We start from the raw sequence: 27,406 nt of genomic DNA on the forward strand, positions 1-27,406 counted from the left end.
AGAAAGAGAAACCAGATCCACAATCAAAACCAAAACAGAAAAAAAGAAAGAAGGCTAAAACTATAACCAAAAAGAAAAAAAAACTCCTACAAGGAAACCATCCACAACAGACATCATTCCCACAACAGGTATATGAAGTATATATGCATATAATTGACTGCAGTCCTTGGTCCATAATACTGAGATAGATGATGTGGAATGATATATATATATATATATATATATATATATATATATATATATATATATGTGCCATCAGGTGTTGCTGTTGTAATGCTGTTCATCTGAACAACTGCTATGGACAATAGAGTCTGTCCCTGTGGGTAGTGGGCCATACCTGTCAACTGTGCAGAGCAGCACTGACTGACAAGATGTAAGTCAATGTAGTGTATGTTGTGTAATGGAAAGGATGTATATTACTGTTGCCAATAGATGGTGGTGAACATAATGCCATAATGATTGACACATGGGTTCCAGAGCCCACCACTTGCAGGACACTCAAGTTAACATGTATTATAGCATGCTGAAATGCCATAGGTGGGATCATGCCATCCATCCCCCTCTAACATATAGTGGTTGACTGTGCCAGAAGGCTCTACAAGGCTAGGTGGAGGGTATACCTTGGCATCAGGCCACATGAAAATGGTCTGCAGTGTCTGCAGTGTAGCTCAGTGGTGTAGTGTCTGAATTGGCCCACACAGGTGGGTATGGTATTCACCATCCAGTCACCTGGGTTACTATTGTGTGTGGCCAGTCCTGTGCAATGCTTGCCATGTATGTGTTCTATAGTACATGACATGGACGGCGTCTGGGATGTGCACACATCCTACATGCATGTTCAGTGACATGTGGAACTGTACCTGGGGTGTCTGTCCCATGTTGTGTACACAGACTGTTATCATCTGATGTGCCAGTCCTGGCCCCATGTGGCAGGAACTGGTAATGGGCACCAAGTTTACCCTGCACCTACATTGATAGCATGATACAGGTATTCCCAGGTGTCAGTGGCATCTGTCCATACAGGGCATGTGTTTAAGGCATGCTATGTCCTTTGTGGGTTACATTTGATGGCACCACAGCTGCTGCAGCCGTCCCAGTGGGGAACACAGTGAAGGCACATGGTCTGCGATTATGTGCCTATTGTAGTGATGGGGCAGGGTGCCATGCCCTCTGTAGTCCACTGCAATCACATCATGGTTACTATCTGTGTGCAATATTCAGGGTACTACCAGGAAAGTGGTTGCTACCTAGGCAAGTGTGTTTGTGTATGAGACATGGGTTGAGAGTGTTCTCTGGGTAATACAAGGGTTGCTTAATTTGTTTGCCAGGCATTGGTGTCACATGTAGGGGTATGGATTGGCACCCCAGCCTCTTGGCTATTTGACATCTGTTATCCTTGTAAGGTAGACATTGTGATATATAATAGGCCCACCATATAAAAAAATTGCAAAATCCACTACACAATGAGTCCAGTTGTTACACACTCACAGCCACCTCCACACAGGATACGAATGACAAACACAGATGCATACACAGTTGCCATGTCTGGGATTAGAACTCCTACCTAACTAGCTTATCACACTACAACATTACACAGTTATAGAACATGCCTTGGAGATTTTTGGATAACTCCTTCCTCAAAGGTGTATTTCAAGGTGAATGACATCAGCAGGCTTGCCAAAGAAGGGCAATGGAGGTTGCATTGACTGTGAATGGCCTCAAAAGCATTGCTTCCTACACAAACACCCACACTTACCATGTCTGGGAATAGAACCCCTACCACACTACTATATTATATTACAGCATTATGATGTTATAGGATGCACCACAGAGATTACTGGACTATTGCTTCCCCAAAAGTGTATTTCAAAATGAATGACATCAGCAGGCTTGCCAAAGAAGGGCAATGGAGGTTGTATTGACTGTGAATGGCCTCAAACGTATTGCTCCTTACATAGAAAAACAAACACACACACACTTGCTTTGTCTGGCAATAGAACTACTACCTAACTAGTTTATCACCCTATAGCCTTATACGGTTATAGGACATGCCACAGAGATTATTGGGCTGCTTTTTCCCAAAAGGTGCATTTCAAAGTGAATGATATCAGCAGGCTTGCCAAAGTAGGGCATTTGAATTGTAGTGAGTGCGACTAGCCTAAAAAGCATTACTTCCTACACACACAGTTGCCATGTCTGAGATTAGAACTCCTACCTAATTAATTTATCACACTACAGCATTACACAGTTATAGAATGCACCACAGAGATTATTAGGCATCTTCTTCCTTATACGGTTATAGGACATGCCACAGAGATTATTGGGCTGCTTTTTCCCAAAAGGTGTATTTCAAAGTGACTGACATCAGCAGGCTTGCCAAGTAGGGCATTGGAATTGTAGTGTGTGGGACTAGCCTAAAAAGCAGTGACCCCTCCACAGGCAAATACACACCCACACACAGTTACTACAGCTAGGATTAGAACTCCTACCTAACTAGTTTATCACACTACAGCATTATGCACTTATAGGATGTGCCAAAGAGATTACTGGGCTATTTTTCCCCCAAGGTGATTGACATCAGCAGGCTTGCCATAGTAGGGCTATGAGGAGGGCAGTATTTGTGCATGTGCCATAACCCATTCATCTAGAAATAGGCGCACCACACTCAGGCACACACAGGCTTTTATTCTGCAGGTATATGTATATGACTGCTAGATGACTACTGCCTTGTACAGTCATGTTGCATAGTTAGCACTAGCACCACAGAGTCTATAATGCTGTGGGATTCCAGAGGCTAATTTCTACTATGAATGACATTTACTCATCATGTGGTTGTAGCCATTTGGCTGTGTGCTGGGTGGGACAGGCCTCATGATGGAAGGCTCTTTGTCACTGTCACTCTCTTCCACACATCTATGTATGTCTACGTTTGGCATATTATAGTGTGTTGTCCTTGGATATATGTCTGTATTCCTATCCAATGTGTGTGAAAAGCCTGACTGGTGCATACTGAGGAGTGTATGCACTAACATTTGCAACTGTCAGATATATATGGTCCATTGTTGTTGCCAGACATGGGCTTCATTTCTTTATGTGTGTGAGCATGCCAAGTATGACCTTTCAGTATTTTGTTGTCTGATATTTCCTTCATTTCTCTAAGTGTGGAAGCATGCCCAGTATGCCCTTCTGTATTGAATGTGTGGATCCATTCCAGGTAGATTGTACTCCAGTGCAGACGTTTGTGTTCTACACCTACAGCTAGCAAACTGTTTCTGCAGGTTAAATGTAGATCAGTTGACAATATGGGACAAACTGGGCAAGGAATAGTGGGTTCTGTAGGTAATTGTGTCTGTGCTGCTTCAGCTACATGGTCCTGGTGTTAGCAGAGATATTCAGACGTGTACTGTTATACACCATGATGTTTTATGTCATCAAGTACTGTCAGATAAACATTTTTGCTTGCAGAGATGTCCTGGGGAACACAGGGTGAATGCAACTGTGTCCAGTATTGTGGTCTGCAGCCTACATATTCTTGCACAGTCATGCCATTCTGAAGGGGAAACTGCAGACGCTTGCTGCTTGGTCTGTGTAACTGGTTCAGCACCTTGGTACAGTGGTGGCAGAGGATCCCATACCTGTACATCCATGAACATGACTGTATGGCCTTATCTTGCTGGGCAATACCTCGCAGCTGTACAGATTCACACAGTTTACCCAGAGCAGGGGTCATAAGTCAGGACATTACCCCTATTGTGGTTTATGAGCAGGTTTGCAGTCACCCATTCTCGTGTTTGCAGCCAGGGATAGTATGTGCACATGGTTGTCATTTGGGCTTCGCACATTCCATGCTGCCCATGCTCCCACCCTCCTCTATTATTCTATCCTCTTCCATACATTATGCAAACATTCTCTGATACTCTCCCTATAGTTATCACCTCATCACAACAGTGTATTGGTGTTGGTCCACAGTTCATGCAGTGGGACATGGTAGACATGTTACTGTGGTTTGTCCACATGGCCTTTCATATGGGTTCTGTGGACTGTGTTATGTTGTTATTTGGGAGTCCATGACATAACATACATTGGCAGTACAGGTGAGACACAGGCCTTTGCCAGAGAACTGTAGGCCATTTGGTAGCGATACAGGCCAGCTGTAGCAGGCCGTTGCATTCTGTCAGTCCTACAGTCCCAGACTGCCATACAGTATATTCCCCTGTGGTGACAGGATAGGTGTGCTAGATGTTCATGCCAATACTTTCTGTCAGTATTGATCAAGTGGTGTGGATGTTGGCAGGGTGCTGATTACAGCTAGGGACACACCTGCATGGGACACCTGCACTGCATGCTGCATTATTTTGCTATTGCCATATAAAGGTCATATTGTACCCATTCCCAATAGCAGGGATTAGACCGGAGTGGTACCTGTTGGTGGTGGTTGGGTGAGCTGGGTGCAAGTGTGCTATGGGCACTACTTGCATCTGACTCACAGATATGCATGGTGCATTGCACTTATGCTGGCTTGTCCAGGGACATCAGCTGTTTCTCAATACATCATTCCTATGACCTTTGCGATCTGTGCGTTTTTGGCCAGACGACATTGGTATTCCCTACTACAAGCCCAGATAATGTGCTGCAAACCTGTATGTACAATTCTAAGGGTGTGTCCATTAAACAGTTACACATTATACACTGTCTGTAAGGGGTATTTTCCCCTGTGTATTGCTTGTATATCTGGCCCAACAGTCATGTCATTTCCATCTTTCATATGGTGACACATATTACCTTCATACATTTACAATGGCTTACTGCTAGGATGTGTTATACTGGGGAGCATTGTGTTTGGCACTGCAGTTGTGAGGACTTGGCCCTGTCATCGGCAGTACTGGGCAATGGCCACCAGGACAAACCTCACCATGTATACATACTGACCACTCTCACACAATATGAAAAATACACCAGCCAAACACATGCGCACCTGCATATTGTACAAATGCTACAATCTGTCTCGCTACCTTGGCCACCTCAGGTAATCTGTGCTTCACTGGTATTATACATACACATGCATATTACTACATTTCTACATAGGATTGGGGGGCACACCTGACTGTTACTATGTGTCTACATCATATTGGGGGGCACACTAGACTGTTACTACTTGTCTATATTGGATTGGGAAGGCACACCAGACTGTTACTAATTTCTACATAGGATTGGGGGGGGCACACCTGACTGTTACTACATTTCTACATAGGATTGGGGGCACATCTGACTGTTACAACGTGTCTACATTGGATTGGGGGGAGCATACCTGACACTTGTACACATTTGCTATGACTGTACTGGTATGCCTGGTACTCCATTTCATCCTGTATTCTAACCTATTATGCTGACTAGAGGCATATCAGTGTACTACAGGTCTTAGGTTTGATTGACCTACATATCAGTTTCTGACTTCTTACCCTTCAGAACTAACATCCCACTGCCTGACCTGATGTAGTCTGTCTGTGTAGGCCTGGGGGGAGGTTACCCATAGCTATCATTCAGAGGCTTTTGCACAGCCTTTGTTTGTGTTTGTCTTCACCTGTCCTGCTGACTGAGACTGTTGTTGGGTATGTGAGCCTCCTTGATTGGCATGTGTGTGTCATGTGAGCACACATGTGGACCAGCACATTTCATGCAGTGGGTTTTGTCACCATGTGTAGTACTGGCTACTGTGGTGACACCAGTATTTGTTACAGATCTCATGCTGCCACTATAGGTGTCTACTATCTGCTGGCATCCCATTCAGCCACCTGATTCCCTTGCATGCTCACATCCATACCATAGATTCAAATAACAGCACACACTACTCCATTCGGCAATTGGTAAAAAGAGTGACTTACCTTGTGGCTGTGCCAGTATTGAAGATTGTGCTGGAGGGCTGCCTATGTCAGATGCACATAGTACACTCCCTATCCATGGCTGAGCACAGGTAGTGTATTGTTTGGCATCCCTTTTACTGTATGTGCAAGTCAGAGAGAGGTGTAATTTCCTGGATCTCTACTGAGTCAGTGTATGTGCTATGCGTTGCCTCTTTGCCAAGGCCAGGGCATACTAGGCATGCCTCCTTCTGCCTACTGGGGCAGGCTCAGGTTGTTCCTCCTCAAAGTCACTCTGTGCCTGTGCAGGCCTTGGCAATGGTGGGGGGCTGTGTGGCCCTGTCCCGTGCTGTTCCTGCTGCAGCTGTTTCCGCAGGATCATATTGTGTAGCATGGCACATACAATGACAATTTGAATGCATGTAACTGGTGAGTACTGCAAGGCTCCACCGGATGTGTCCAGGCACCGGAGCCATGACTTGAGCATCCCAAACACATGCTCAATTATAATTCTGGTCTATTTGTGTGCCTCATTATGGAGTTCTTATTTGGGTGTGTGTGCATTTCTGATGGGTGTCATCAGCCACGGCTCCAGTGTGTAACCAACATCCCCCACTAGGTGACCGTAAAGGATGTCCCTATTAGCAAATCTCTGGTACAGCTGTGTCAGATGCCAGATGTGGGAATCATGATAGCTTTCAGGGCAGCCAGCACACATATTCCTTATAATGCCCTGGGCATCGCACATGACCTGGCAGTTGATGGAGGGGAAGCCCTTGCGGTTGATGTAGATCTTACCCCAGTCACCAGGTGGTGCTTTGATGCATATGTGCATGCTGTCTATAGCACACACTAACTCAGGGTATTCTGCTATTTGGTGGAAGAGATGCATATTGCTGGCCAACGCCTCACGGGTGTTAGGGAAATATACATGCTCACCGACATGTGCTGACATGGCATCCAGGAACTGGTGGAGTACCATGGATGCTGATGCCTGTGAAATCCCCATGATATCCCCAGTTGGCCTTTAGAAGGTACCTGTGGCTAGTATTCTTAGGCCTACACATACCTTGGTATCTACTGGGATGGGTTCCCCCCTGTTAGTTCTGTATGTTAGGTGTGGCCGGCACAGTTAAACAATTTGCTGTAGAAGGTCCCTGTCCACCCTATAGTGCTCCTCTATCTCCAGCTGATGTAGCCCTTGGTAGGTTACCCTGGGTCTGTACAATGAAACTAACTGCTAATCTTTAGCATTTTATTTTGTGATGCTACTACTGACCTAGTGTATTTTGTGTTTGCCTTAAATATTTGTTGTTCTGATTACTAAATGTATATTCTTATTGTACTTAATTTTTATTAATATGTCTTGTAGTTTACTTTTATGTATGGAGCTTTTCTCCCCGGGCCTCTACTGAAAATGGACATATATCCAGCTAGACTAGCCCGGTAAACAAATGTAAAATAAAATAAATACAATCTTCTCTGTCTCCTCACTGTGGGTTGGTCAATAGCATTCTCATCTGCACTACCCTCAGCCTCTTCCACATGTTGATATATGATAGCTGCTGCAGCCTCTATCATTTTGTTGTCTTTGTTTGTTAAAACTTTCCCACTTGTATACACCGGTGGTGTAGAGTATGTGGGAAAAAACAGAGGGAAAGGTGTTTGCATAGTTTATAGTAGTGTTCTGGGCTGGGCTGGGCTGCTGCCTTTGTAATTGGCTGATTCTGATACATTTCACCTGCCAGCTATGCTAGTTCTCCTTGATTACCTTCCTATTCCTATTTTCCCTTCCCATTGCCTTCCTCTTTAAGCCCGGGGGTGCGCCACACAAACACAGTGCTCAAATGTGCACAGAGCTTCTATTTCCTAGTTTACTTTTTTTTTTTCCTTTAAAACCTGGTGCGTGGTGTGCACACCCGCTTAAGCAATGTAAAGAGTGCTAGGCAGCCTCAGACACACCCGGTTGCTTAGCTCTGCTAAGCTAAGGGCAAACCTGAGCCACAGGGCTCAAATCCAGTTACAGTATGCCTGCCACACTCCCCTATGATGTCAGCTAATTCTTAGACTTACACCAAGCTAATCCTGCACCTACACTGTTGGGTGCTGACTAGCATTGAGGGGAAATCTGGGATTCAGTATCATTCCCCTCATTTGCATAGGATTGCCTGCTAATGCATAGTTACAGGTCCTACACTGAGCCTCCCCCCTTAACAACCACTATTCACTGGCCATGTTGTCTTCTGCCTGCCATTGAGTATAATGGCAAAATAGTGATTTTGTTAGAATGCTTATTTCAGGTTATTTTTTATATTTTTGGCCTGATCCCATTTGCGTACTGCTGCCCTACACTTAAACAGCCGAAATCGGCTAAAAAAAAATAAAAGTTATTTTTTTTTAAACTGTTTTCCATGCCAGTGGCCATATATTTGGCCATTGAAATGCTTTACACGTTATATACACCCTTTAGTTGGGGCTGTCATGGCTCCGTTTTGTAGTTTGCAGAAATGTACTCGGTTAATAACCAAGTACATTTCTACAGATTCCACTAGTCCTGAACAGCCGGCTGCCAGCTTCCTGGATTGCAAATTCACCTCATTTGCATGTTTTTCACCTGCAAATGGGGTAATTTGCAAACAGGAGCTGCGTCCTTGCAGGAATAGTGCAGGAGATTCTTGCGCACGTCACTGCAGCTTATTCCTGGATCGCATGGTGGACATATTGCCTCCTGGAGATCCTGCACTGTTCCTGCACACCGTGCAGGGCTTGCTGAATCCAGGGGTATATTTTTACCTGTAGTTTTGTTGTACTATCCTAACGATAACTTGTTATTCTATGCATTGTCTCTGTGGAGCTTTTCTCCCCAGGACTCCATGGAAAATGGGCTCTTCTGGCCCAATGGATCATCTTGGCAAATGAACTTCAAATAAAATAAATAAATAAATAATAAAGTAATGCTGTTATATCTGTAATTAGATAAAGATTGTTTAAAAATCCCATTTCATAGTTCAGTTCTCAGTAAACATTTTGTTCTCACAACTTCCTTAGAGGTATAGTTATATCACACATATTAGGTGCAAACTTTGCAACAGGCACCCTTCCTAGAAAATCAGTAAGGCATACTATCTTCTGGTTTTGGCATATGCATGATTAAGCTGAGTTTTCCTGTTCAAGTCTTATTTTTTTCTGATGTTAAAATATCATCAAGGTATTTTAAATGAGTCACTCTTATTTGGTGTATATATGCTGAATGTATAAATCTATTTAGGAGCTGTATCCATCTCTTGCATTACTGACACCACAGTAATGGATTTTAAATTGCAGTGAACTATCTTTTAAATGTTATTCATTTAAGTAACAGTTTACTGGACTGCTCTGCTGCTAAAGAAAATTAGACATGGATGTCAAGGGCATCTGTACCTTCCTAGACACACATTAAATGTTCATTTTCTTTATATGCAGAAACTATGGTTGCACCCAGCCTTTTGGCATTATTGAGGTTATGACAGAAAAGGCTGATAGAATTTAATTACTGTGCTTCTACCATCCAATATTTATGGTGAAGAACTCAATAGTCCATGACTCAATTCCCACCATTGTTACAAGTTAATATTCAAAGAACAATTTGCATTAAGGAGATATGGTAAATAAACACTGCTGCCATGGGTTATAAAATGATCTGCCACATATGAATGAGCTTTATGCTATACATAAACAGTTAAGAGTTATAATTACTGGCACTCCATGAATTTTCTAACCTCAGGCTGAGCCAAGAACATTACAATTTCGTCTTATCAACAGGATTTAAAATGAGCACAGATATTTTCTACTCTCCAATTATACAATATTTCCCAAATGGGGACATATGGGCAGGTCTCCAACAACACCACCCACTTCCCAAGATTTTGGTATTACTGCCATCAGTTAGTCAAAACTTATAAAACCAGGACATATCTTCCTGCTTATCATTAAAATAGATCACCTTTTACATAATTTAAATGTCAGTTTGCTCTAAGATCTCACCTTTCTGGTGGACATACACACAGTTGAAAGTAGACAAGCAAAATGCAATAAACCTTTAATCTAAAAAAAAATCCATGAGCTGAAACCATTTAATGCTAAACAATAAAAGCATTTACTTCGAATATGCAAGTTAAAACATTTCCTTTACAAATAAATACGCAAACAGTGAAGAATTTGGACTAGGAATTGTTCAGAAAACACTAGCTTTCAAATAAATTGCCTCAAATTACTTTAATTAAAGAGATATACAGTGGCCCTAAATTCCCAGAATCATTACAAGCAGTTGATCAAACAATGCACTCTGTCTCACATGCATGCGGTCTACATAGCAAATCTAGCAACTGCAATGCAGTAATTCTGTTAACTGACAGCTTGCTGCATATATAAGAAACAAATAGAGTTTCCTGTAAGTATTGATTTGATTCAGATTTTGGAAGTTGCTTTCTTGTTTTCACAGGTACATATCCAAGGGAAAAAGGTAAGATTTGGCAAGCCAGAGTCTAAATAAGGAAATAGTCATTGACTATTCAGGATTTCCTGGAAACACTGATCTTACAACAGTTCACACATTTGTGTAGCAAAGGTTATTTTATCTATTTATTTATTTTAGATGTGATACATCTTCACAATAGCTTATATAATTATATATCATTTTAGACATTTTATTTTGTCTGCTTCAATTTCTTGAAAAGGAAAGCACATAGCAAGCTTCCTTTTCTTTTATATTTCAAACAATTTTGTTAATTTGATACAGCTTTAATACAGCTTAGTTTCCTTTTTGTTAATTTTCCTTTCAAAAAATGTAACATTTTTAAGTTTATTACAATTTTCCTCATGCATTTCCCTCCTTCATAGCCTCAAGTGATTTTTATTGATAAACCCAAAGAAACAAAGCTTGAGGATACTTATTTTTATTATTTTAAGTTGCATTACCTATTTACTTGCCTAGAAAGGCTGTCTGGAATTGTACTACCGAGAAGAATTCCATCCTGGATGGTCTTGTTGGAGGTCTACAGACTTAAACTCAATTTACATAACTTGCTAATTTGCCCATTAACTCTATATAAACAATGTTACAGATCATGGTCTGTTATTACTGTAACTCCTTATGACACAGGTAGGGATAGAACTCTTGAAAAGCTCGCACTATTCTCAAAAACTCCTTTTCTATGGCTGCATACAGTTCTTCACTTTGCTGATGTCTGTGAATCAGGTGTACCTGAAGCCCATAGTCTCTGGTTCAAAGCATCACCTTGTACAATAAATTTGAGACTAGCGTCAAGACTGGATAGTACAAGGGGGTGGGGTTATTCAGGTCTTCTTTATGTGTTTGGAATGTCTAGTCATAAGATGATATCCAAATTCCTTAACTGGCATTTTTGATTAAGTCTATGAAAGGAGTGACTAATGTACTAAAGAGGTATTCCCTTGGCTGATCAAAGAAATGAACTTACCTACTGTTTGGTACCCAAGGGAGGTCATAGCAGGATAGTCTACTCTGACAGGCTCTGGCTGAATTATGCCACTACCTGCCTACAGACTAAGGAAAGCTACTTCTTCTGTTCCTACTAGACATTTGTTTGTCTTGTTAAGTAAAACAGCCATTTTTTTTCTGACTAGCACTTCTCTAACATGCTGCACATTTTCCTCCAGGATCAGATACAAATTGTGATACCATCTATACAGATTATATCATAATATTCAGGTGGTGCTAAGATGGGATTCAGCAACCCCAAGAATGTTTCTGGGGCATTTTAGTGAATTGGTGCAATACAAACAGGGTAGCAAACAATGACATCTCCCTTGCTGTGAATATTAAAGCTTTCTGCCAGTAAAACATGCTCAGATTAATACAGGTTAAATTCTTTGCTCCACCCATCTGCTGTAAACCTTCATCGATTCTGGGCATTCAGTACGGATCTGCATTTTGTATGGATTTTTTTCTTTATTGCCTTCATTTTTCCTTGCACAGTACCCAAAAATTCTCACTGTGTTTTGGTGATAAAATTAGCAGTGAGGCCTAGCCGCAACTGGACTCTTTAATTACCCTCACACCTAAACATTTCTTGTAATTACAGCCACACATATTGCTTGATTTATCTGGCACCCTGGTTCCTGTGTAATTGTTCCCTGGCTTTCCATGTCTATATGATGGCCATTAAGCTGGATATGTCTTGACCTAGCAGTGAACTTTTCTCCACACGCAAACAGTTCAGCTAGGAAACCTGTATAGGAGATAGCTGCTGTGACAATACCTTTCATCCAGGTGTCAGTTTATGTCGTTAAGGATATCTACCACCAGAAATCTATCATTTCCAAATGGAACTAATCAGAGCTTCATCACAATGACTTGATGCAGTTTGTGATTTTTCCCCCTGCCTGGCAACTCAAATGACTGATATCATTTACTTGTCCTACTATTGTGAAAGGACTGTTAAAGTTCACAAATACATAATAAAAGAGTTTTACCCTGTAGCTTCAGTCATGAACAAAGCCTCAGGATGTGCAAAATACTTGTTTATTCTATAAACAGCCCTGGGAGACTGCCTATTTAAATTTTCAGATCAGTCTCAAAGAATAAAGAAAACCTTTAATTTTATAAATTTTCTTGTCAATTTCATGCATACATAACTCTGACATTATGTAGCTTTTAACAAGTCAACATTTTTAAATATTTTTTGTGCTCGTGAGACTTGCTTAGAGCATCATATGAACATAAATACACCATTTTAAAACATAGACCACCTGTACTTAAGATTTATCAGTCTACAACTTTGTAACATTTGGTACCAGTACATTCTATCTCACAGACATCCTTGCAAAGACTCATCCCCCAGCCTGAGAATGCCAGAGCATACTGTTCATTAATCTGCTTCCCACGGATAACTGACACAATTCACTAATTTTCAAACACAAATATAGCATAACATCCTATAACTCCTTCAGCACTTACTTTGCCTTCAACTATCTGTCATTGCAAAACAGAGGGAATGCAATTGTAAGACACTTGAAATATAAAGCTACAACTTGTCCTGGTCCCCTTCAATAAACACATCACACCAAATGGCATTTGACAAACTTTATTAAACTTCCATAAACGTGACTTTACTGAACAGTATTTCATTTATTAATTGCAACATGAACATCTATATAACCATTTACTAGGGCAGCTTAACCCCACTCATCTTAAACAATAAGCACGGTCATTACCACCGCTCACTTACTTTACTTAGCAAACATTGTGTAACTGCTCACTTTCATCCCCAAGTCATTGAATCAAACATCCAAAACCAGAGGGGGAAAAGAAGTGGGACAAGCCTGCCCCTCTCCTCCACCAACCAGGCTGACACAGGCTGTTCCCCCTCATTCATTCCAAAACCTTTACCAAATCCTCCAAAAATAAATGTAAGTGTATGTTAAACAAACCCAAACCAAATTCATCCAGGTGTACTCCATCCTCTCTAAACAAAATGGGATACCTGAAATCAAAATCCCTATACCCTATCCTGTGAATACCCAAAGCGGCCAGTTGCCTAGATAGCCTAACATTAATAAAGCAATGAGCCCTCTCTAAAGCCATAAAGCTACCAGCATTCATCCAGCACAACCGTGGTACTACCTCTGACCACACAATGCACATACCCAGATATAACCACTTTAGCATAAAAAAATCCTCCCTTATCCTAACTACCAACTGTCACTACAGACTTATCCCCAGATCATAACCTGACAAATGAACAAGTAAAACTCATGGGAGCCAGATCTATGATTGAATAAAATTGAACTCCTCCACAAGCTGATGCCACCTAAGTCCTTTGACACATGTTAGATGACTCTCCATCCGATACAATACAAACCCAACTGTGTGCCATCAGGCCTAACTGCAGCACTCCTTGCTGCCCAACGAATACAAGAATGGCCGGGAATGAAAACCTCCTTTCCTAGAAAAGGGGAGATAGGGAAAAAAAACGCTTTTAATACTAATCCAGATGTCTTAATCACTTATCTAATATAAGACAAAAAAAGCATTAAGCATTTGATGACCAATAACCCACCCTCTTAATAACTTCAGTTGAACTGCCTTCCCTTGCTAAATCTGATGCCCTTCCAATACGAAAAGAATGAGTAGAAGACATCTCACCCTGGAAAACAACACACTAAAAAGCTCTCTTCATCACATACATAAACTATTCATTTGTTATCACCTTGCCTCCTATCAAATGAAAAGCAAAATCCTGCCGACTCGCAGTATGAGAATGCAACAAACTCCTAACCCAACCTACTGGGCACAACCAGGTATTCCTGTCCTTTCATAATACTAGCTACCTGTCATTCCCCAACTGATCCGTCTTAGATCTACACAACCAAATGTGCACCATGGCAGGAAAAACTGACACATCCTGAAAACTAGTAACCCTAAGAACTCCAACACCCTAAAAGCTCCAAAATACATCAATAAAGCCAGCATCACCCTTAACGTATAGTCTGATGCATCTCCAGATAGCAAAGCTAAATCTCACAACAAAACATTTAAAACCTGTCTTGTCAAAGCCCACCATCTGTCAGTCTTCACACTGTCCACCCTGCCCAAACTCTTCAACATATGAACCACAGTTCAAGATTTAGTAAAGTCATGTAGCCCTGCCACCCATGCAAATAAACCAATCACTGCTAAGTCTACCTTGACCGACTGCATTGCCTTACCTTGTTCTTACGTGTGAGCCAAGAACTTCAACAACAATCCTTCTGACCAAATGCTTTCTTCCTCAGGCAGATGCAACACAAATGTATCAAAATCTTGCAATGCTCTACCATATGCCTTCTTTGTAGAAGCTGCCCAGGATTCATGTACTAGCCATCTTATTATTCCAGGCAAATCTGACACACCATGTCTGATAACCCAATCAGCTTGTCTGCTGCCTCTGGAGCTAACTGTTGGAACCTGGAAAACTGACAATGAGACAAGGTATCAGCAATCCCTTTCCTCATTTCCACATGTACAGCTGTAAAAAAAAAAAATAATCAGTAAACTCTGAACACTCGCATCACTGTCATATTGTCTGAATGACAAGTAACCCTCTTTCCCTGCAACCACTCCTGCCAGCCTTTGATGCTGCACAAATTGGAACTAGCTCCAAAAAGTCAACATCCTTCTTTCATTCCTCCTTTCAAGCTGATGGCCAACAAGCCACAAACCATTCCACTATAAGATATGCTCCCAACCCAATGCTACCTGCTACATCTGTAAACAATTGCAAATCCGGTTATATCACTCAATCCACCTGCCAAAATGACATACCATAAAAGTGTTCCAAGAAAGAACCACAATGGCAAGTCAGCATGAATCAACTTCATAAGCCACATCCAATAATTGCTTTTCCCCCCTTTTAACAAAAAGGCAACAGACCTACAAAAAGTATGACCCCTGTGAACTGCCCAGCATGCAAAAATCATAAACCCTAGGAACTCCATGACTTCCTTAATCTGCAACTTGCCCTTAGAGTTCACCCTCTGAATCTTCTCTTTCAAACAGGCTATCTTCACACCTGGCAAACAAAACAGCCCAGGGCCTGCATCCACTAGCAATCCTAAAAAAAGCAATACCTTGGACGGCCTTCTAACTTATGCCTAGATAACAGAATCCCCAGCTTCACATATCTGCAAAAAAGATATGCATATCCTTTAACTCTCCTTCAAACCCTTCACATACTAATAAGAAGTCAACCAAATAATGCACCACCTTCTGACCGCCCACCTGTTGCGGACAAAACCAGTGAAGAGCAGTGCTGAACTTCTCAAAAGTAGCATATGCCATTGAACATTCCATCGGCACAGCCTTATCAAAGTAAAACTTGTACCCTACTACTATGACCAACAATGGCCACTCCTCCTCCAGAACAGGCAATAATTGGAAAGGTGATTCAATATCCATATTTACCAACCAGAGGTCTGTAAAGTCCTGAATGACCTGCATACCATCATCCAATGATGCATAACTAACATTTGTGTCATCTACCAAAATAAAATTATAAACAAAGTGACTCTTAGGATAAGACAAATGGTGAATTAAACAAAAGTCCCCTGCCAACTTCTTAGGAACAAATCCTTAAAATTTCAAAGGGGAAAGTGAAGTGGACCTAATATCCTACCCGCCCACCACTCCTTGTCAACCAAACCTTCTAAAACTCTCCTTCTTCCTACAAATCAAACCGTCCCTTACCACCCCTGATTTAATAGAAAACTCCTCAATTAATTCATCCACAACCACCAATTCAGGGAAAATGTGCAAGCATCCATTGAAATACCAGCACATTAAACAGAGAATGCATGCCCCGGTCTCCCCCTTGACCCATGAAAGGACACCACACCCATCCTCCTCCAAAAATTCCCTCTATCCCAAATACTTTAAAAAACAGGAAACAGTGAGGGTTACTCTCCTGATTCAGACCACTGCAGACTCATATTAACCATCAAAGCTTCTTGACTGCCACATTGCATGGCTGAATGCATATCCACACACTTTGAACAAGTGTGTGAAAACCTAAATACCACCCATGAGCAACTCCCTGCATTAAATGCCTACCATACCCCTGTTTACCCCCCAACCTAACCTCCCTACCAATAGCTCCAAAGCTCTCTACAATAATGGCTAGCCAAATATTGAGATGGCAAATGTCCCTGTGCAGCGACTAATCTACCATTGCTTCCTAAACCTCTGATTGTACTATAAACAAGTGTTCCCACCTGCAGATATTGTGCCTCATAGATTGTGAGAAAGCAAGCCAGGAGTGGCAAGGTCAAAGCAATATTCTTTTCCAATGACACTGCCATGTAATATATATAAAGCCTAACACCAAGTTGTCCCATGTTCTTGGCTTCAACCTATCCACTCTCCTCTGCCCCAAAACCACTAAGGCTGCCTAAAGATCTTTACTCTTTGCGGTGTCTAACTCCATGAGGCTCTGAAACCCATCTGCATCAATTAATTTAAAAATAACAACATACTCCCCCTTTCAAACCTTCTCTTTTAATGAGAGCAATATATGAGGGGTCATAAGGACCCTGTCTCTCCTTTGCCCTAGGGCATGCATAGCTAAGCAGTCACCTGGACAGGCCCCAAATTCCAACCCAAGCTTGTATTGCTGGGACTCAATCCCACCTATAGACAAATGCACACTCCCTACAATCAAATCTACCTCCTCATTATCAAAATGCTCCTTGTGGGCCTGTCCACCCCTCCTCAGACCTCTGCTGAACCTTAGCCACACCACCTGCTTCACTCTGTAACTGACATGATTCATTCCCTCTTATACCTACATTAGACTCAAACCATACCAAGTCTGAAGTCTGACGTGCCTAAATGATTAACCAGCACTGTACCATTACCTGTCACAAGATCATAGAAGGCTATTGGCCCTAAGGCCCTTATAAGCCTAGCCAAGAATTTAGCCGATGTTTAGACAAGTCAGCACCAGATGCTTGTGTCCAGCAGGGACATGAGTGGATTCCCAGGGATGAATTCTCTGTTTCCCATCCAGTTATCCAGGTTGCGCTTAAAAAGGGGTAAAGAGGTAATCTGCTTGACATGGACAGGGAGTCTATTTCACAGATGGAAGAGTCTCTGGGACACAAATCTTTCCTGCCAACAAGTCTTATTGATGTCACAGACCAGGTTGAGGCCACACCAGTGAGTTACTTGAGTGGATCTTGACTTGCGGATATGCAGCAGTCATCAAGGCAAGATCCAAGATTGCCTTGTATGCCAGACAGAGGTTACCTGTGTGGAGTCTGTATGAAACTGAGTAGAGGGAGAGGACTTTTAGCCTATCTGTGTATGGTTGATTTTTGAGGGCCTGGAATCTCCTGGTAAAGGAACCTCTGTGGTCTCTCCAGCTGCTGCGCGGGCTTTGTGAGGTACATGCCGAATGGGGTGTTGTGCTCAATAATGGGCCTGACAACAGAAGAATACAGGGATGTTATGACCTCCTTGTCCCTGGATGCAATACTCTTACTTATGAGGTGGACTATGTAGAAAGCTTTCAGTACAACAGAGCAACATGGTGGTCAAACGTCAGGCTGCTATCAACTTGGGTGCCCAAATCCCTCATGACTGACTGTGTGCTTAGGATGTTGTTATTAATGTGATAATTTGTTGGGATGTCACTCTCCCCAAATGAGATCATGATGCATTTTTTGATATTCAGCTTGAGGCCATGTTTCTCACACCAGTCATTTGTTTGGATTAGATCCTCTTGGAGAGTGTCCACATCACTAGGGGAATTGATGACAGCACCCAGCTTGCAGTCATCTGCAAACTTGTTCAGCCGTAGCCCACTGGTTTTGGCTTGAACCTCAGAAAAGTATATCCCAAATAACACAGACTCCAAGACTTAATCCTGGGGTAAGCAACTTGGTACAATTTACTGCTTGAGGTGGCTACCTCTGTTTTGACTCGGTGGGTTCTATCATTGAGCCAGTTAGCTACCCATCCAGTAACATACAGATTGATGCCTAGTTGAGAGAGTTTATCTATTATGCTGAAGTTGGGAATAGTGTCGAAGGCTTTGGCTAGGTCAAGGTAGGCAGTGTGCATCGTCTTCCCCTCATCCATGGCTTCAATGACTATCTCAAAGAAGTTGACCAAATTTAACAGACATATCCTCCCCTTGATGAAGCCAAACTATGTTGAATCGAGTGTTTGGAGGTTGCCAATGTCCTTGTTAATGAGGTCCATGATAATCCATTCCATGGCCTTGCAGATCAGGCTAGTTAGGCTGATGGGTTTATAATTACCCAGATCAGTGGATGATCCACCTTTGTGCAAAGGGGTGACAGGGTCTATCCTCCACTCAGCTGGGACAAAGCCGGTACTCAGGCTTTGGTTGAATAGAGTGCCTAATGGTGCTGCAAGTTCCTGCCTATGTTCTTTTAGGATGCAGCCTGGGATGTTATTGGGTCCCATGGAGGCTACATTTTTTTGCCTTTGAGAGAGCAGTGATGACCTGTTCCCTAGATATAAGGGGAAGGGGCAGGTACTGGGGATGTCCTGGTTTACTGATGGGGTAAGAGGGGTGAAGTTTTCACTAAATCTGTCAGCCAGAAAGTTTGCTATATCTGCAGAATTTGTATATGTGGTGTCCTTGACCCACAGCTCTCAACAGATCTGGGTGCTTCCTTTGAGATTGCGGGCATATGTGAAGAAAGACTTATGATTGTCTCTAATAGATGTGGCCAATTTGGACTCAAAGTTTGCTTTAGAGGATTTCACTAGTGCTCTTATTTGCTTGTTTAGGCTAAGAAGAGATTGCTTCCAGTTGGGCACCTGCTCCTTCTTGGTCCTGTACAGCAATTTCTTCCTTTTGTTATAGAGTTTATTTATTACAGATGTCCACCAGACAAGTTTACTTTTCCTTGTAGAGGATGATTTATTCCTATTGGGTATTCCTGATCCCATGCATCTATATAAATGCTCATATAGTGCTTTGGTGTAGTTTTGGATACTGGTGCCAGTTCCTAGAGAGGGGAAGGGGGCTGTGAAGCTGTTTATACCATCCCTCAGGAGGCTGTAATCAGCTTTGGAGAATTTTTTTTCTTTGACCCTAGCTAGAGGGGTATCAGGGGAGATGGTGACTTCAAAGGTGACCACTTTATGGTTGGATCTTACCAGGGAGGATGATACTGCAGGGATGCTGCAGTGGTGACTCATGTTGGATAATACCAAGTCCAACATATTGTCACCTCTTACAGGGGTATCGACTAGCTGTTTCAAAGCATTTGCATTGACAAAATCAAGGAATCACTGGGCATTTGTGTTTTGGCATGAGTAGTTATTCCAATCTATGTTTGGGTTGTTAAAGTTACCCAGGATCAGGGTAAAGGGTTGAATCTTGATAGACTCAAATAGGTCCAGATAGGTGGATTAGGCATCTTGATTCAGATTTGGGGGCTGGTAGCTAGCTACGAGTTGTATAGGGGTCTTGTCAATGGTTAACTGCACCTGTAGTGTCTCCTGTGTGTCATACTGTTTGACCAGCCTGGAGGTGTGCATGGCTTTAATACATATTGAAACTCTACCTCCTTCGGCCTTACTTCCCACAGTTTGAGGTCTGAATGTATGATAGGATGAGTAACCAGGTAAGGCTGGGGTGCTCTCCACAGCTTTGCACCTTGTTTCTGTGACTGCAAAGAAGTCATTTCATCTTTAGAGTCTTAGCTTTTAGCAGCATGACCTTTAATTTTCATTTTGTTGAAATTCTTTATGTTGGTAATTTAAAACTCATCACTTTTCCTAAAAAAGGTACTATGGGGGAGGCAAGAGTCTTTGTCAAAAGCCTGAAGCCCAAGTGAGACAGATGCAGGCTACCTCCGGCAAAGCATCATGGTCTGTCGATCATATCTTCCCAGGCTTTCAGGTACTGGATCCCCCTGGAATGGCACTAGAAATTAATCCAATTGTTAAAGTCAAACATTTTCTGTTTGTATTGAGGCATCCTTCTGGGTGACGGTAGAATGTTGCTTAAGGCTAGGGACATACCTGCCTGGGACACATATTCAGTGAGTTCAACCATGTCTCTCTTCATATAGTCCAGGGAGGTATATCTCAAGTCATTCAGACCAACATGGACTATGACAGAGTCATAGCAGTACCTGTTATTGAGAGACTTGAGTGAGTATGTGATATGGTTGATTCTGGCCCCTGACAGACAACTAGCCGTGACTTTCTTCTTATCCAGCTTGGTGAGAGGCACATCTGTGTCACTCACAATGGAGTCTCCTATGACTAATATGTTGGGTTTATGGTTAAGTCTTAGTGGCTGTGAGACACAGGTGTGTGGACTATGCATGGTATGTGGTGTGGAGGGCTGTGGAGATAGTGTGTGTTTTTGCCTCAGAGGTTTCCTTTGTTTGGGTATATTTTGTTGTGTGCCACTCCTGTGACTGGAAAATCCAGTGCAACTTCATTCAGCATCCACCAAGTCTACTTCCCTTGATCTATCGGCTTACTGCTCACCACCTGCCTTTGCCTGTTCCAATTGGCCTAACCTGCAGCTTACACCATCAGGGGCTCACTAGCCAGCAATTCCTGAAATAGCTGCTCCACTGCGAGATGATTGCTACACATCTCTGACACAAACTCTGTGCTTCCACCCTCTATTCAGGAAAAACACAACTGTAAATGCCTTAAGAAAAACTACAAGTATTAGCCACACCCAAAAAAATGTATACGTAATATATATATATATATATATATATATATATATATATAAACCCAAATCCTGTACTATTCCTTTCAACTCCATAGAGAGAGATTACACCTCTTCATTTGAATGAGATTCACTGCTCACAACCACATTAGATTGTCTGACCAGCACCAATGTTATAAGAAATTGGCCAAAATATGGTGCAAAACCTCCAGACATACTGTGCACTCTAGAACCTCACCCTCCACCTCTAATCTCATTACGTGCAAGTGTGATGAATGACTCTCCCTTGAGTATACCCCAGAGCTTGCGACCAAGCTCCTGCAACCCAGAACCCATAACCAGTATAAAACACATCCTGCCACTGTCTTTAGAAACAAGCCAAAACCAGTAAAGAACAAAAAAAACGAGTGTCCAAGCTGATGGAAGTACCAAGAAAATGATAAGATAATAATCCACTTGCACTTAACGCAATTTTATTAGAAAAGCTTTCAGCGTTTTCGCTACTATAAACACAGTAGCTTCATCAGAGTTTATACAGTATGGTGCCACAATTCAAAATTTAAAATGTTTGTGGAGTGATGTCACAACCAAGGTGCATCACTTCCATTGTACCTTAAAGAGATAAAACTTACTAAAAACAAAATCAAGACCACTCTACTAATAAATATTCCAAAAAAAACAGAAAACTGTACAAATCTTAAAGGTATATAGATTATACCAATGCCAAGTAATATAAAACAACTATACCAAACTGATAGAGTCCCCGAAAAAAAAGGGGTTGTTTATAAGCTAACCTGTACTAAGGATGCTTAATGTTATTATACCTAACTAGTATGGTAAGTTGTATTATAGAAGAAATCAATGACCAAGTTACCAAAATGTAATTAACAATAAATTGTTAAATGATAAATAATAATTATACATTTGAGTATTAAAGTCAAAGAGTAATCAAAGGAAATATATATATAAAATCATCTCAAATAACTTTTGAGTTTCAAAATGCACGAAATATTACAATTCTCATTTAAGCCAGGGTATTGAAAAGCCCCCAATTTAATTTGCCATTCAAGTTCCCTGGTTTCTAAAATTAATGCTACTGGGCCACCTCTAATATTATGTGGGACATGATCAATGGCAATAAAGTGAAAGCTGTGCCCTGTGTTGTTGTTAACATGTTTTGCTAGGGCGTTTTCAGTTTTACTTTTCCTAATGCATACATGTGTTGATAAATTCTTTCTTTGAACTTTTGATCTGTTTTGCCGACATAACAAGCCGGACAACAATCACAAGTAGCTAAGTAAACTATAGATCTGGTGTCACAGTTTATTTTGTGGTAAATGTTGTACTTCCTTCCCCTTATTTGGAAAGTTTTTCCTGTCTTTACACATTTACACCAATTACAATGTCCACACATAAAGGTACCTTTCTGTTTTGAAAATACATTGTTACTTTTATGTTTCTCTAATAATGCATTAATATTATTACCTCTCCTATAGACTGTTAATGGATTGTTACCTAGTTTTCCTAATAGTTGGGTGTTTTTGGTAATAAAATACCAGTTCTTATAGATAATATACCTTATTTGGTTAGAGTCTGTGCTGAACGTAGTGATGAAGCTAGTAGTAAACTTATGAGCCTCACCAGTTGTTTTTAAATTAGAGGTTTTCCCCACCAAGCCTGGAGCCTCCGATGTATTAATAAAGTCACCATTACCAACAGGTAAACTATTGTTCAACAGAGGTTTCTAAAAGCCAATTAACCTCTTGTTTCTTACTTCCTGTACTAGTTCTTCTAACAGTGACTCAGGATAATCACGACTAGTGAACATCTCAAACAGAAGGTGACATTCTTGTTCAAAGTACACTTCTGTACTACACATCTTAGCAGCTCTTACAAGTTGCCCCTTAACAATTGATCGTTTTTGCTTAAAGGGGTGCATGCTGGAAAAGTGAAGAAATGAATTACAGTAAGTTGACTTCCTGTAAATAGAAGATGTGTAAAAACCATTCATGATGTCCTTTTCCAATTTAACATCTAAATAATCTATTGCTGATGTAGAAAATCGGTATGTAAACTTGAAAAAACTAGTAGTGTCATTCATGTATTCTACCAATGAAGTTGCTTCCTCAATATTGCCTTTAAAAGGAATAAAGATGTCGTCCAGGTATCTAGTGTAGTAAACCAGCTGATGTTTGAACTCAGTGTTGTTTAAAATGAATTGCCTTTCCCAATATGCAACAAATGCATTGGCTGCACTAGTACCACAAGGCGACCCCATAGCAATACCTCGTGTTTGCAAATAGTATTGTTTTTCAAAGATGAAGAAATTAGATGTTAAAATGATCCCTAAAAGTTCAGAGACTGTGTCAATCTCTTGCTTAGGGGCACCAAGATTAACCATTATACTAACTATCCATTCTGTAGCCTCTAAGTGCGGGATAGAAGTATAGAGATCGACAACATCTATAGTGAGGAAGTTACAAGAGTTGTCGAAGGCAAGACCATTGATGTCCCCAAGGAAAGACCAAGAGTCTTTACAAATACCAGGGACAAGTTTAAGATACTTGGACAGAATGTTATCTACCAGACGTGCACAAGGGTGGGTCATAGATGACCTACCATCTACCAAGGCTCTCATGGGTGGATTATGTAAGTCCTTATGAATTTTAGGGATCCCGAAGATCACAGGAACCTTTGGGGAAATAATGTCTATAAAATGGTAGGTGTCTAAGTTTATCTTACTTGAAAGGAAAAGGTCCCTAAAGTAACCTCTGTTTCTAGAGTGGGCCCTATTCATTTCGTTTAAAGATGAAGGGATATAAGCTGGACTATCCAGTACTGCCAACATCTTAGCTGTGTAATCTGTGTTGTCGAGAATTACAAGCCCACCTCCTTTGTCTGGTTTAAGCACTCTGACTGGTAGACTACATAGGTCTTCCAAAAGAGACATTTGTTTCTTAGAAATGTTGTTTTTCTATTGCCTAAAAGAGTGTCTGTAGTTGTTGTTTAAATGTCTTAAATCAACTTCACAGGCTTTTTCAAATAGGAGTAAGTCAGGATGTAATGGCGGGTTAAAAACGCTCGGAAGCTTCAGTTTGAAAGATTCTTGTAATGTGCTAGTTGGAAACCACATCTCTAGGTTCAGTTTACGCACAAAACATTTTAAATCTATTATCATTTTTGTTATATTACAATATTGACTAGGCACAAAGGTGTTACCAAAGGCCAACAAATCAACCAACTCCTGGTCGAGTGTAATACTTGAAAAATTATAAATTTTAAAGTCACCCTTACTGTTAAAAACAATCTTTAAGTCATTGTTATGTCCGATGTCTAAATCACAGTGCAATGTTAATTCCGGTGATTGTTCCAGTTCCTGTTCTTGTGTCCAGGCTGGCGATTGTTGTTGCGGTGTCCTAAAAAAACGCTACTATTATTGTTGTTATAATGGTCTGTCTCCACTTCTCATTGAGTGTAAGGGGTACTATTAAATTTATTGTTTCTATTTGCTTTTATTCTGTTACTCCGACGAGGAGCTTGGATAGAAGCAGTGTCATAATCTTCTTGAATGGTGTCAAGATTAGGACCACTAAGTGTACCACAGCCACTTGCATTGTTAGAAGATGTAGGTTCAATATTTAATGTTTCACTGTTGTTGACAGGTAACACAAGTTTCGGATAAGCTCTATTTTGTTGGTAAATGAATCTGTCTCTGCTTAATTTTTTCGATTTGTTGGCTTTGAGCTTTTCCAACAATGCATCAATGCTATTAAATAAGCGAGTGTAATCATATTTATATCTAACGAAATCAAGGTCTAGTTTGATTAAGTTATCCAGGTCATTGATTTCAGCTGTAAGAGAAAGTATACCAGAGGAATAATGTTTGATCATTAATTCTAACAATTGCATTCCCTGTCGGTCAAACAAAGATTTTAGTTCCGATAAGAAAGCTGCATCTGCAAATAATCCTGTAGGAGCAAAATTACTACACAACCCTTTTGGTATTATGTTATCTTGCAGACACTGTTTAAAATAACACACTTCTAGTTGAAGCTTCCTTAGTTTTACTAATTTCTGGTCAAGTACCTTTAATTTATCCACTATGGTATCAGTGTTAGTGGAATGTGCCCCCGTCCCCATTGCCGGTAATTCCTGTAAGCGCTGTTGAGAAAATGTGAAAGTCTCCATGTCTCCAATCCAGTCTCGCAGTGTAGGAATTCCTATAAGCACAGGATTCGGGTCACTTGATGTCTCTCGACCTGCTGAGATGGTATTACGGGACTCAGTAATACCAGATTGACCTGCTAAAATAGGGTCAGGACTTCTAGTAGTTGAATTCGATGGAAGCGGTTGTCCTGCTGGAATAGGAAGCGAACTAGAAGGTGAAGGAGATGAGCCATACTGTGAAGAAATGCCCCCGTTGTGAGGCTGATTAGAACCATTAGACAATCTTTGATCCAAAGTGTCCTGCCACTGTACCATCCCACCTAAACCCCACTAAGTCAGCACTATACTCTCCTCTTTTCTTTGCAGTGTTTTTTTTTTTTCTATTTACTGCAGGACATAAGTCTGCCTTGCCTTCAGCTTCCACTTTCCCTACAAACCCAACACCTCAGCTAAGAAGTTGCTGAATGAGCTACTCCTCAATGTACCTCCCACCTCTCAGCACAAGAAAACTGAAAAAGACAGAAATAATGGGGAAACTGAAGCCCAAAAATATGGTCAGACTTTAAGTATCTCTCCTATAAACTTAGAAAGCTGTTAGAATAGCAGGTTCCCATCACTATGCATTTTCTGAAGAGATGAAGTCTGAAAATCTGATTGTCTGTCTCTATTTTGCAGTAGCTAGGGGCCTCCCCTTGTCAATGAATGTGCCATAAACCTTAGCTTTTCTGAATCCCAGACTAAAATATGAGGTACATTCTGTGACAAACTGAACAGTGAGTTGTGTGATCCATGCTGAATCATCCCTACACCCACATCTCCTTCAACTGTTAGTTGAGCTATGCAAATGAACAACTAATGGCCAGCACTCACAGGCACTGCAATGCCCACAAAGAAACTCTTATTAAGCCACAAAGAACAATATAGAAACAGGAACCCTTATTAGGCCACAAAGAGAATTATGGAATTATGGAAATGGGAATGCTCAGATGCACCAACTACTACATCAAAGAAGGCCTGCTACTACATTGCTCACCCTTCCCAAACAAAAAGCCAACCAAAACCCAAGGTCCTTAACACCACAGACAACAACAACTGAAAACCAACTGCCAACTCCCTACTTAACAATAAAGCAAGTGTACAACCAGCTCTGCCTATACCCAGAACCTGTAACCAACCCAGCAGTGAATATAATTAACAGCAAGAGTGAACAAGTAGAAGGAGTGAAAAGCACTAACTCACTCACCCTGGACCACCAAACATCACAAACCCCCAAGGCCTACCTGCTCTCCAAAATACCTACAGGTTGTCTCAGATGAAGCACTTGAAATAGTAAGTTCATGCCAAACTCTGATCCCTTCCCCACTTACCCTCACACAAAACCACTCAAGCCCTTTATTACACTAACCTCATTTCCTTCCACCCTCATGCTTCCTGCTTAACTCTTCCATCCCTAAAACACTAACTAGATTCCTTCCACTGCCAGTCACAACTCTAATAACCCCTTCTTCACTCCCCCAAAACTTAATTCCCATACTATTCCAACCTTACCCTCATCCAAAAATGTCCCTGAACAAATTGGTGCATTCATAACCTCATATATGTGAAACTATATCTTGCATAATCATGCATCTGTTTTTCATTTTTCTTTTGACATAAACATATTATAAACATTTAATTCTATTTGAGTTATGTATAATTGTAATTTTGTTGGGTGTAATAAAAGCTCTATGTAAGAATTTCCAGGTGAAACATGTTCCAGTATAAATAAGATGTAGTTTTAACTGTTGACGTTAATACTATTTTGTTATCTTCACAGTAAAAATGCCCATTATTATTTTTTGTGGAAGAATTCTAATACATATCATCTAAAGATAAGTGTTTCACCTAAGAATTCTATAAATCTGTGATAAGAATAACTTATTTTTTTATTGCTTTATTCTTAATATTAATTAGGAATTCCAGTATATGGAGGAATGATATTTTATTTATTTCCATGTTGACAACATCTCTACATATTTGTTGTACTAACCAGTTCCATCTCTTCAGAATCATGATTGTATCTAGTCATCATATTATCAACAGTGTATACTTCTGTACCATTCAAAAACTGATGCCAATAAGTTATTTTGTTCTTTTATCTCTAGCATTTTAGTG

Source organism: Protopterus annectens, chromosome 1.part2 (genome assembly GCF_019279795.1).
Source record: "Protopterus annectens isolate FY-2018-M chromosome 1.part2, PAN1.0, whole genome shotgun sequence".
NCBI classification, from domain to species: Eukaryota; Metazoa; Chordata; order Ceratodontiformes; family Protopteridae; genus Protopterus; species Protopterus annectens.